The following is a 12,596-nucleotide window of genomic DNA, read 5'->3' as shown; positions in this document are numbered from 1 at the left end:
AGGAAAAGTGCTCAAGATGGCATGTCCAAAGCAATTTTTCTGAGGCAATAATACCTCTGCTTCTCTCACATCCACCAGCCAACATGCCAGTTCATCTCTGTTCTAGAACATACTTGTGCCTCATAAGATGTCATGCCCGATAATTTACTGATGCAGAAGAAGAAAGAAAAGTGGGAAAAAATTTTATTTGAAGTCAAGCCTTATCTAAACCTGAGTGTTATATAATCTTTTTTGTTTCTTTTGGAAGTTTAATAATCCTTTTTGTGTGAGATCTGTAATCAGGATAATCCTAGTACTTCTTCAAATACTGTGCTTATTACCTTCTAAATAAGGTGAAATGCCAACTTGTAACTATCTGTGGAAACCTAGTAATTTTAACATTTCCCTCTACTGCTGTTAAAGAGAATTCTTTTCGCCTCTTCCCCAATCATAGGGGAATCTCTCTCTCTTTTTTTTTTATCTTTTCCTAAAAGCAAACTGATTCTCCTTTATTAACTCATCCATTGAAGAGTAATTTTTAATTAAAGCTAGCTTAGAGTCATTTTATGGATAGAAAAAAATTAGAGTAAGAATTTGTAACAAACCCTGATACTTCAATTACCAACTCTTTTTAGGCTGCAGATATTTTACTCCACAAGGGAGAGCTTGGTCATTAAATTTTTAATAGGATATCTTATTGCAAAACTTTAAACAAAGGAAAAATCAATCAGGTTGGCCTAGTTCTGATCTTGATGGGCAGGAAAATCATGTTATAATTCAGGACAAAAAGAGTGGTTCTACAGGTTTCCTCCATTTAGGAAACCCTGATGCAAATGTAAAATAGATGATATGGTACCCCGCTCCATGACCTACAGGGTGAATTCTTTCTCCCAGACTCTTGAGAGTCACCATTTTACCCAGTTACATCACTTGTGCTTTATGAGTTCAAAAGAGTCACCTACAAGGACTCTCTTAGGAGAAACTATAAAATGCATGTAGAAAATAAGAGGAACAAATAATATTCTGATAAAAGTTACCATCTTTGAGCCATTATTAAAACCAGGCTCCATTAAGTATCCTTTACCAATGTTATATAATCTTTACAACAACACAGAAATAACTAATCATCTCTGTGTTACCAACACTTAACTGATGTTTATAGAGGTTAATCAATATCCTGAATATCACATGACAGCAAACTCCAGTTTGCCAATTTCAAAATCCATATTCTCTTATTATGGAAAAAAATTAATGAAGCAAATCATTCTCCAATGGGATATTGAATTCTATTATGGAAATAGCACCTTAGATTTGATGAAAGCTTAATAATATCTTCTTCAACCCTTCCTCCTGATTGTTAGCAACCCCCAGAAGGTATTATCCAGATCTGTGAACAGTTCCCTAATGGAATTCTCATTACTTCAGTCAGCTAACCCTTTCCCCTTTAGATTACTCTTACTGTTTAAAGTTTTTCTTGAGTTTTTTGTTTTTGTCTGTGGCCATGTCACACAGCTTATGGTATCTTAGTTCCCCAATCAGGGATTGAACCCAGGCCGCCACAGTGAAAGGGCTGAGTCCCAACCACTGAACCACCAGGGAATTCCCTAGTTTTTCCTGAGATTAACCTCTGAAAACAATAAAACAATTCCAAACCTTTCCCTCCATCGTAGCTTATAACACCATTTAAAATCTCTTAGATCTTTTAAGACTTCCATGATACATTCCTTCCCCCCAAATCTTCTTGCAACCTTTCCTGTTGGAAGCCTTCCAGATTTTCTCCATCTGGCTTCCTGAGGACATGGTCAGCTTCCTGGAGTGACTGTTTTCATCAGATGGAAGAAGGATGCTAACCAAAGCCAAGAGCTGTGGCCCCCTTTTCTTATCTGTGGCACAACACTTCTATAAATATAAAGAATATTGGTGCTATGGTCCAAATGTTTCCCCCTCAAAATTCATATGTCAAATCCTGACCCCCATAGGAGATGGTATTAGGAGGTGGGTCCTTTGAGAGGTGCTTTAGTTGTGAGAATGGGATCTTCATGATGACATTAGTGTTCTTCAGGCTCTGGAGTGATCCCTTGTCCCTTTGACCAGCCAGAAGGTAGTAACTAGGAATAGAAAGAGGACTTGGCCAGAACACAACCACACTGGTGCCTTGATCTTAGACTTCCTAGTCTCCAGAACCATGAGAAATGAATTTCTGTTATTTATAACAGTCTATGGTATTTTGTTATAATAAACCAAACAGACTAAGACAACTGGATCACTTCTTTGTAAACCATTTCATGACACTATTGGTTCATAATGAACTTGAAGTCAAATAAAATTCCTTAGCCTTTTTTATTTTAATTGATTGTTGGCCACATTTTCCCCTATGTTATCCTTGGACAATTAACTTTTTTAACTGAAGAACAAGACTTCGTATTTTTCTCAGAGTTTTACCCTTGGTCATTCTTGGGATTCTGTAATCAACTAAATCTTTTATAACTCCATCCCATAACTCTGGTTCATCTGCAAATTTGACCACCTATACTTTCTCTGGGCTGGATGAAGCACAAGCTGGAATCAAGATTACATGGAGAAATATCAATAACTTCTGCAGAGATGCAGATGACACCACCCTTATGGCAGAAAGCAAAGAACTAAAGAGCCTCTTGATGAAAGTGAAAGAGGAGAGTGAAAAAGTTGGCTTAAAGCTCAACATTCAGAAAACTAAGGTCATGACATCTGGTCCCATCACTTCATGGCAAATAGATGGAGAAACAGTGGCAGACTTTATTTTTCTGGGCTCCAAAATCACTGCAGATGGTGATTGCAGCCATGAAATTAAAAGACGCTTACTCCTTGGAAGAAAAGCTATGACCAACCTAGACAGCATATTAAAAAGCAGAGACATTACTTTGCCAGCAAAGGTCCGTCTGGTCAAGGCTATGGTTTTTCCAGTAGTCATGTATGGAGGTGAGAGTTGGACTAAAAAGAAAGCTGAGTGCCAAAGAATTGATGCTTTTGAACTGTGGTGTTGGAGAAGACTCTTGAGAGTCCCTTGGACAGCAAGGAGATCCAACCAGTCCATCCTAAAGGAGATCAGTCCTGAATATTCATTGGAAGGACTGATGTTGAAGCGGAAACTCCAATCCTTTGGCCACCTGATGTGAAGAACTGACTCATTTGAAAAGACCCTGATTCTGGGAAAGATTGCAGGTGGGAAGAGAAGGGGATGACAGAGGGTGAGGTGGTTGGATGGTATCACCGACTCAATGGACATGAGTTTGAGTAAACCCGGGGAGTTGGTGATGGACAGGGAGGCCTGGTGTGCTGCAGTCCATGGGGTCGCAAAGAGTCAGACACAAATGGGCGATGGAACTGAAGTGATACTCTCTCTGACATAATTCAGATGGACAAAAATGCTACAATGGTCAGGACAAGATGCAGAGCCCTAGAACTCATCACTAAAGTCCTACTCACCATAAGTGAGTAAAAAACTCACCTACTTTATAAAATGCTTCACCAATTACAAAACAATTTCACAAATATCATTTCATTTAATTCTTATAATTCACCTGTGAAAAAAATATTATCATCATTCTATTGTGCTTGTGCTCAGTCATGTATGACTCTGTAGCCCCATGGACTGTAACCCGCCAGGCTCCTCTGTCCATGGAATTTTCCAGTCAAGAACACTGGAGTGTGTTGCCAGGTCCTCCTCCAGGGGATTTCCCAATCCAGGGATTGAACGCGTGTCTCTTCTGTCTCCTGCACTGGCAGGCAGATTCTTTACCACTAGCACCACCATTCTATACACAAGGCCAGAGCTTCAGAAAGACTATCTGACTTGCCTGATGTGATACAGCTAATAAATGACAAAACAGGAAACAAGCCTTAGAGCTTCTGTCTCTGCTTCAAGTGCTTTGTCAAAGAAGAATGTTTAAATACAATGATTAACTAATATTTTTCCTTTTCCCCTCATATAGATATCAACAGAGACTAATTAAAATCATGAAATATTTTTTCTATAAATAAAATCTAGTGTTTTTGTTTATAGAAAATATAGAAAACCCAGAAACCTAGTGTTTAAAGCAGATTAAAAGCAGTCTATCCTGATATAAGTGAGATGGGGGCTCTTAGATTCTCTCTCTTGTCCCACCTGGGGCCTCCCTTCAACCCCATCATAGATAGTAATGTGGTACCTTATAATCCTCAGAGTACATTGGGAGTCACTAGTCAATGGCATGTCCTCAAACTGTAACCTTCTCTAAAACTAAATTTTAAAATAAGGCTGGTTTCTGATACCTTGTTTTTATTAATATAATACATTCTAGAATTCTGTGGGAGATCATCTCTCTAAGGTTTAAAGACCTTTTATATAGAATAGAATTGTTTTAAAGTTTGAAGTCATCTTTGAGTTTATTTAATTCAAATCTTAATTTCACAGATGAAGAAACTGCAACCCAGAGAGGAGAAGTAATACACACAGAATCATTCCCCAGGGGAAACAAGGACAAGACCCCAGACCTGGACTCTCCTAGGTACGTAAATTCTTCTGGTTATATCATGGAGTATTGTTTTTAGAAATCTGCCCCTTTTCCTTAGAAGATGACATCTTTAATGAGATAAAGTTTCTGGTTCTCACTTAAGCAACCATGAAACATTTACGATATATTTGATTTTACAAAGGCACTTAAGATATATAGGACTGAAATGTGCAATTAGCTTTAATAATGAGGCTTTGAAACAGTGGTTCTTAACTTACAGACATTACAGGCTCCTTTGAAGTGGGCTTCTCTGATGTCTCAGATGGTAAAGAATCTGCCTGCAATGCAGGAGACACAGGTATGATTCCTTAGGTTAGGAAGATCCCCTAGAGAACAGAGTGGCTACCAACTCCAGCATTCTTGGCCTGGAGAATTCCATGGACTGAGGAGCCTGGCGGGCTACTGTCCATGGGGTCGCAAAGACTCAGACATGACTGAGGGACTAGCACTTTGAAATGGATATCAAAAAATGTCTATGCAAAATTTGAAAACATTTCAAGGGGTTCATAGATTCCACATCCTCCCCCCTCGCACACACAGCAAGTTATTGGCCTCCTGGTTAAGAACCGCTGGCCAATTCTAGTACAAATGCCAAGGTAAGGATTACATAGCACCAGCTACTATCTTATTTATGGGTCTGCTGGTTAAAGCTGCTCTGTTTCTGCATCCTTCATTTTTTATTTAAATGGAGCACTGTCTTATCCTGGAAGACTTCTGATACAAGAAAGGAGTAAATGTTTCAATAAGTTCTCAGTTAACCAAATTAAGAGAGAAATTTGATAAAATAAAAACATTTTCATAAAAAATGTTAATGCAAGTAAGGCTAGTCAATCTTCATATGGGACATTCATTTTCTTTCAACTTATTTTATTTTTAAGAAACAAAGAAAAGGAAATGGAGTGGAAAAAGCCTTGACTACCACTGGCCACATACCCACTTTTATTAAATCTGTGTTGTAGTGGTTTAGTTTCTAAGTCATGTTTGACTCTTGTGACCCCATGGTCTGTAGCTCACCAGGCTCCTCTGTCCATGGGATTTCCCAGGCAAGAATACTGAAATAGATTGCCATTTCCTTCTCCAAAGTTCACACATTTTGCCTTGAAATGATCTCATTCTCATTTATTCTTTGCCTGGTATTCATAGCCTCAGCAATAATATATTAGTGTAGCATATAATAATCGTAACAGTTAACATTCACTTAGGCCTTCTTTCTATGTTTTATTCTAAATACTTTACACCTTTTAATAGTCCCAGAAATTGTATGAATGAAGTTCTACTATCAGTCCTTTTTTTCTAGTAGAGGAAATTGAGTCTGAAGGATTGAGCAACTTAGCCAGGGCCAAACCCAGAGAGGATCCAGAGATAGGCCTCATAAACACTCACCACCCTGCCTCTTGGCAGTATTCTCACCTGGATTCTCACCCAGCTCCTCACGTGGTCACTGTGAGACTTTGGGCCTCAATTTCTTCATCATAAAATAGGAATCATTTAAGTTAAACATTTAGCCAGTGCCTGCCACAGTGCTACTTAATAAATGCTGTTTCTGTTCCCTAAAGAGAATTCCACATGATACGATTCTAGTACCTTTAAGGAAGAGATCTGAATTCATTTCCTAGGGCTGCTGTAACACTGGACCACAGTGTCAGTGACTGAAAGCAAGAAAATTATCCTCTGATAGTTCTGGAGGCTAGAAGTCTGAAATCAATGTATCAGCAGGGCTGCAACCCCTCTAAAGACTCTAGGGGACATTCTACTTTTCTTCTTTCAGCTTCTGATGGCTTATTGGCTTATGGCTACATAATTCCAATCTCTGCCTGTCTTCACTAGCCCTCGCTTCCATGCCTGTCTTCTGAGGACACTTGTCATTGGATTTATCTTAAATCCAATGGCCTGGGTAATCTAAGATGAGCTTTTGCAGAGATCTATAACTGAATTACTTCCACAAAGACACTTTTCCCAAATAAAGTTATATTCACAGGTTTTTGGATGTGGATGTATCTTTTGCAGGGTCACCATTCAACCTACTACAATGTCTTAACACAAATATTTTTCTGTCTTGGCAGATTTCCTCTGGTATTCTTGACAAACAAGCCCATATTTTCTCAAAGAGGGCAAAGAATGTTTCATCTCATCCAGTTTGAGCCTATAGTTAAATTGGTAACAAATCTATTGGTTGAAATATTTTTCTTAATATGCCCAGTTGCCATTAGCCTTCTCCTTGAGAATCAACAATGTTCTTAGGAAACAAACAATTGTTACTTATTTAGAAGAATAATCTTGGAGCTCAGCCCTTTTCTGCTTTTCACTAGAAGCATGCAGGTACCCACACATCTGGGAGCAGGTGAAGGAGAATGAAGCCAGCATAATATGTCCATACCATTCTGCCCAGAAGAATGAGGAATCCACTAGGCTAAATTGGCACTGATGCTTCTTTCTTTTAGTATCTAACTTAAGTTACTCACTTCTAAGTATCAGATTACAAAATCTAATTAATTTAATCGCCTAAAAGCAATGATGTCTTGACATAACTCTATAACTCCTGCCCCTCCATTCTCAACTCTCCCTATCCCACCCTAGAAACTGACCTACATTGTTAACCAACCCAGTAGGGAAATCTCCCCTGAGCTGGGGGTTAGCAGAGAGAACATCTCGACAATGCTGTATCTATCTCCATGAGCCTTGGAGTCAGCCTAGCTCTCCATTCGTTTTCTTAAAAGCAGTGATAACTGAGGTACAGAAGCAAGTCAGGTGAGGGCAGTAAAAGGGTATTGAAAAAAAAGCGAAAAACCAGTAAGAGTATCTTACTATTCTCACAAAGAAATCACACCTATGCAAGTTCAATGTTACTAGTTACCAAAAAATTGAACTCATCACCAAAAGCTTTCCAGATAATGCAATACGATGTAAAGAATAAGCCAGAAGAATGAGGAAAAGAAAGAGGAGAAGGAGGAAGAACAGAAAAATAAAAGCAATTGAAAGTTTTATGAGTAAATCTATTCAATGTCATCCAAAAAATTGCCCCCAAAGGACCAAAAAAAAAAACAAAAAACACCAGAAAATTAGTACTAGAAAATCCTATTGGAAGAGTCTTAGTTGACCAACTGCTTATGCAACCAGATTTCCTTTGGTGGAACACTGGGAACAAATGCTTCACAAGTATGCTTTTGACAAATCAGTATTGTAGTAACTCAACCTTCCTTGCCTTCAGATCTTCCTTGGGAAAAAAAGTCTTCTATTTCTTTTTTTTTTTTTTTTTTTTATAATTACAACTATCATTTTATTTATTTATTTTTTTAATTTTTCAGCACTTTATTTATTTATTTTTTTATTTGATAAATTTAATGCCTTTTATTGCCATACCTCATTTTACTGTGCTTTGCTTTAGTGAGCTTTATAGATACATGTTTTGTTTTTTTTTTTTCCTTGTTAATTTTCTGTTTAGTTGATCTATCCATAAGTGTGAGTGGGGTATTAAAGTCTCCCACTATTATTGTGTTATTGTTAATTTCTCCTTTCATACTTGTTAGGATTTGTCTTACATACTGCGGTGCTCCCATGTTGGGTGGATATATATTTATAATTATTATATCTTCTTCTTGGATTGATCCTTTGATCATTATGTAGTGACCTTCTTTGTCTCTTTTCACAGCCTTTGTTTTAAAGTCTAATTTATCTGATACGAGTATTGTGACTCCTGCTTTCTTTTGGTCCCAATTTGCATGGAAAATCTTTTTCCAGCCCTTCACTTTCAGTCTGTATGTGTCCCCTGTTTTGAGGTGGGTCTCTTGTAGACAACATATGTAGGGGTCTTGTTTTTGTATCCATTCAGCCAGTCTTTGTCTTTTGGTTGGGGCATTCAACCCATTTACGTTTAAGGTAATTACTAATAAGTATGATCCCGTTGCCATTTACTTTATTGTTTTAGGTTCGAGTTTATACACCATTTTTGTGTTTCCTGTCTAGAGAATATCCTTTAGTATTTGTTGGAGAGCTGGTTTGGTGGTGCAGAATTCTCTCAGCTTTTGCTTGTCTGAAAAGCTTTTGATTTCTCCTTCATACTTGAATGAGATCCTTGCTGGGTACAATAATCTGGGCTGTAGGTTATTTTCTTTCATCATTTTAAGTATGTCTTGCCATTCCCTCCTGGCTTGAAGAGTTTCTATTGAAAGATCAGCTGTTATCCTTATGGGAATTCCCTTGTGTGTTATTTGTTGTTTTTCCCTTGCTGCTTTTAATATTTGTTCTTTGTGTTTGATCTTTGTTAATTTGATTAATATGTGTCTTGGGGTGTTTCTCCTTGGGTTTATCCTGTTTGGGACTCTCTGGGTTTCTTTAGCGCGACTGAACAAAGAGAAGAAATACAGCTCCACCCACCAGAACACCGACACAAGCTTCCCTAACCAGGAAACCTTGACAAGCCACCTCTACATACCCACACACAGCGAGGAAACGCCACAGTAAAGAGAACTCCACAAACTGCCAGAATACAGAAAGGACTCCCAAACTCAGCAATTTAAACAAGATGAAGAGACAGAGGAATACCCAGCAGATAAAGGAACAGGATAAATGCCCACCAAACCAAACAAAAGAGGAAGAGATAGGGAATCTACCTGATAAAGAATTCCAAATAATGATAGTGAAATTGATCCAAAATCTTGAAATTAAAATGGAATCACAGATAAATAGCCTGGAGACAAGGATTGAGAAGATGCAAGAAAGGTTTAACAAGGACCTAGAAGAAATAAAAAAGAGTCAATATATAATGAATAATGCAATAAATGAAATTAAAAACACTCTGGAGCCAACAAATAGTAGAATAACAGAGGCAGAAGATAGGATTAGTGAATTAGAAGATAGAATGGTAGAAATAAATGAATCAGAGAGGATAAAAGAAAAACGAATTAAAAGAAATGAGGACAATCTCAGAGACCTCCAGGACAATATTAAACGCTACAACATTCGAATCATAGGGGTTCCAGAAGAAGAAGACAAAAAGAAAGACCATGAGAAAATACTTGAGGAGATAATAGTTGAAAACTTCCCTAAAATGGGGAAGGAAATAATCACCCAAAAGTCTTCTATTTCTGAAGACAAATCGAATATAATGGCAATAGGCAGGGATGAGATAAAGGCTTGATTTTTTGTGCTTCAGGTTTCTAGCTCCTAAGGAAACTGAGTCCTTAGAAACAAACAGTAAGCGGGTATTTCCTTTACCAAAGTATAGGTTTGATGGTGAAGACCTGGGGATGAAAAGAGAAAGTCAGAATTGTTATGATGTTCATGGCACATAGTTGCCAGTAAAGAGGTCTGTAATGACAGTAGAAAGGTAATAGCTTTAGTCAAATGATTTAGCCACTTTTCCGCTTACTTTTAAATATTCTGGGTTTGGGAGTCTTATGAGCCTCTTATTTCACAGTCTTGTCAAAAGCAGGTAAGCATATCACAGAATTTATAATTCCCACAAGTACTGTAGGAAATTAAACCATGAAAATTTCACAGATGCCAAGAATCAGCCTAAATAGATCAACCCTCCTCTCAGAAGATTCTTTGCATTTCAGCAGTTTCCAATTTTCCTCTTATACCCTGAAAGCCAAGGAGAGGAAAACCCCAACTGGGACTTTAAAATGATTATTTGAAGATATTTTAGGGTTATTCATTTATTCAATTACAGATGGTCCATCCAAGCAATTTTGCTAGACTAGTAGAGCCCCAATACAAATTGAGACTCTCAATGGCTTTTAAAAGATATTGTTGTGAGTATTTTTAACGTATCTTGAAAAACTGAAATTTCATACCCAATAAACAAGTCCCAATTTCTCCCTTTCTCCAGCCCCTGGTAATCACTATCCTACTTTGTTTGCTTGAGTTTGACCACTCCAGATATCTCAGATAAGTGAAATCATACAGCATTTGTCTTTTTGTGACTAGTTTATGTCACTTGGCATAATATCCTTGAGGTTCATCCTTGTTACAGCATGTGTCAGAATTTCTTTACTTTCTAAAGATAAATAATGTTCCATTGTAGGTATATGCTATTAATACATTTTGTTTATCCATTCATCTGCCAATAGACATTTGGATTGCTTTTTGGCTATTGTGAATAATGTGCTTTAACATGTGTGTACATTTAATGACATTTAAAAATGACTGTTCGTGTCTTTAAGTCAACTGTTAGTGTTGTAGCTGTATTCACGTTTTACTTCTAAAAACAAAAAACAAATTGGTAACCTTTGGGAACAATATCTGCAGAAGGAAAATACAACCCAGAAGCTGTATTTTTCTTTCTTTTTTTTAATAAAACAATAAAGAGGTTCATCCTAAGAAGTGACATTAGAGTTAAAAAGTTGGTCCAGAAGTCCTACTCTCCATTCCAAGGCTTTTTTTTTTTTTTTTTGTCCTCACATGGCTTGCAGAATCTTAGTTTCCTGACCAATAACAATCCAGACATGGTGAAATCACAGCATCGTAACCACTGGACCATCAGGGAATACCCTCTGCCCTGTTCCTGTATGAGTCGATGACAGGATCCCAGGAATAACTATATCATCCCCTATTACAAGTTTCTCTTCCTATTCATAACATCTACTCAGCATTAATATATGTACTGCTTTTTTTCTTGGTTTTATTATGTGCATCACCTTTTTAATAGCCACATGACATTGAAATTGATCTAATCTGAATTTTGTATTTCCTAGATGATTATGAAATTTTCTCTTAAAATGAAATTCCAAATTTCCTTTCCCAGAGAGAAGTCCTTCATTCATAAATTTCTCTAGAGTCTGTGATAAAATGTGAGACAGCAAGGACTGCTTTGAAATTAGTATTTCAACACACACTGTGTTGCCCAGTGGCCTCAACTGATAGTTGGACTAGAAATACGTGTTTTCTATTGTTTTGCTTTTGTTGGTCTTAATGGAAATTGGAAGCCAAAAATTTGGTTCCACAAAAATACTCTACTGTTGTGTATTACTCAAACTAACACCACACCACCAACAACTGGGCTAAATTGTTGTCGAGACATTTTCCTCTTAGTATACTATTTCAGTAACTCACTTCTAAGTATAAGACTATAAAACTGAGTAACTTAGCTGCCTAAAAGCAGAAACATGCTTCAACTTACAATTGTTTATTTCTTCCTCTTCGAGGAGTCTATAAATTGTCCATCTAATTCATGAAAGTATAAAGAAAGTTCCTTAATTGCCCTATAGTTATTTGATTTGCTTCTCACAAACTTTTAAGGTTTTTTTGTTTTTGTTTTTTAAAGCTCCCTCTGAAGACCTGGACTTCAAATCCATCACTTCTGGTCTGATATCCAATATTCACCTTGGTATCTGACTTGCCAAAGGGTGACTGGAGAGTATTTTAAGATGAAAAGGAAATTCTCCAGAAAATGTTAAGCAAAAATAGAACCTTCTGTGGGATAAAGAAAAAACTGGAGTCACCCACAGAAAACTTAGAGCCAAACTTAGAGGAAGTCAATAAATGATTATGTCTGATTCTTACACAGACACAATGTGAGCTTTTCCTTTAATAATACAAATTTGTACCTCTGTCAATCACATTGTGTTCATGTAAAGAAGCAGTTTGTGGTTAGGTCCCTAAGATACGAACAATGACACAAGCTTATGCAACACACAGTCCACACAACGGTTTGTGGTGGCCCTGCCCAAAACACATTTAAAAATTGTGTGACGATTATAACACCTTTCAAGTAATGGTTTGCAGCGATGGCTATATATGTGTGTTGTTTTATTATAAGTTCTTAACGTTCTAGGCAATTCATCTAGCAAACATAAATAGGAATGAGGTTTTTCCCCCAAGCACTCCATTGTTGAGGTGACCATTATAGGCTATTCTATGAAGAATCTTTGACGCTAAATTATAATTTAATAAAATCTTGCAAATAGTTTAAAGTTGTACCAATCCACAAGGAACAATAACAAACATCTATTACTATGACTCTTACAAATATTCCTAAAGAACTCACAAACTATGCCTATATTCCTTACTACATCACTGAGACAGAGAAAATTACCAATTATCTCCATTTCACATAGAGAGGCTGTGACACAGAAAGACTTTGGA

At 37.1% G+C, this 12,596-nt stretch overlaps 2 protein-coding genes across 15 annotated transcripts in view; one reads left to right on the top strand and one right to left on the bottom strand.

The window, feature by feature from the left end:
• Window positions 1-12,596, bottom strand: part of OTOL1 (otolin 1) — a 189,595-nt gene that overhangs the window by 156,992 nt on the left and 20,007 nt on the right. For 3 of the 13 annotated variants that reach the window (XR_015161158.1, XM_086393276.1, XM_086393290.1), the window contains exon 2: window positions 4,730-4,789. The exons of the other annotated variants lie outside the window; for them this stretch is intronic. The gene's annotated coding sequence lies outside the window, so the exon portion shown is untranslated. The remainder of the gene's footprint in view (window positions 1-4,729; window positions 4,790-12,596) is intronic. 13 annotated transcript variants of the gene reach the window in all.
• SPTSSB (serine palmitoyltransferase small subunit B) overlaps window positions 1-12,596 on the top strand; it is a 30,704-nt gene that overhangs the window by 6,718 nt on the left and 11,390 nt on the right. The window contains exons 2-3 of one of the 2 annotated variants that reach the window (XM_086393365.1): window positions 4,412-4,505; window positions 4,732-4,809. The gene's annotated coding sequence lies outside the window, so the exon portion shown is untranslated. The remainder of the gene's footprint in view (window positions 1-4,411; window positions 4,506-4,731; window positions 4,810-12,596) is intronic. The other variant, XM_086393358.1, reaches the window with a different exon arrangement.

This window comes from Bos grunniens, chromosome 1 (genome assembly GCF_055505025.1).
Source record: "Bos grunniens cultivar Pamir isolate PY7600 chromosome 1, Bosgru_T2T1.0, whole genome shotgun sequence".
Lineage (NCBI taxonomy): Eukaryota > Metazoa > Chordata > Mammalia > Artiodactyla > Bovidae > Bos > Bos grunniens.
The sequence above is the reverse complement of the archived record's forward strand: the minus strand, read 5'-3'. Positions and strand labels throughout refer to the sequence as shown.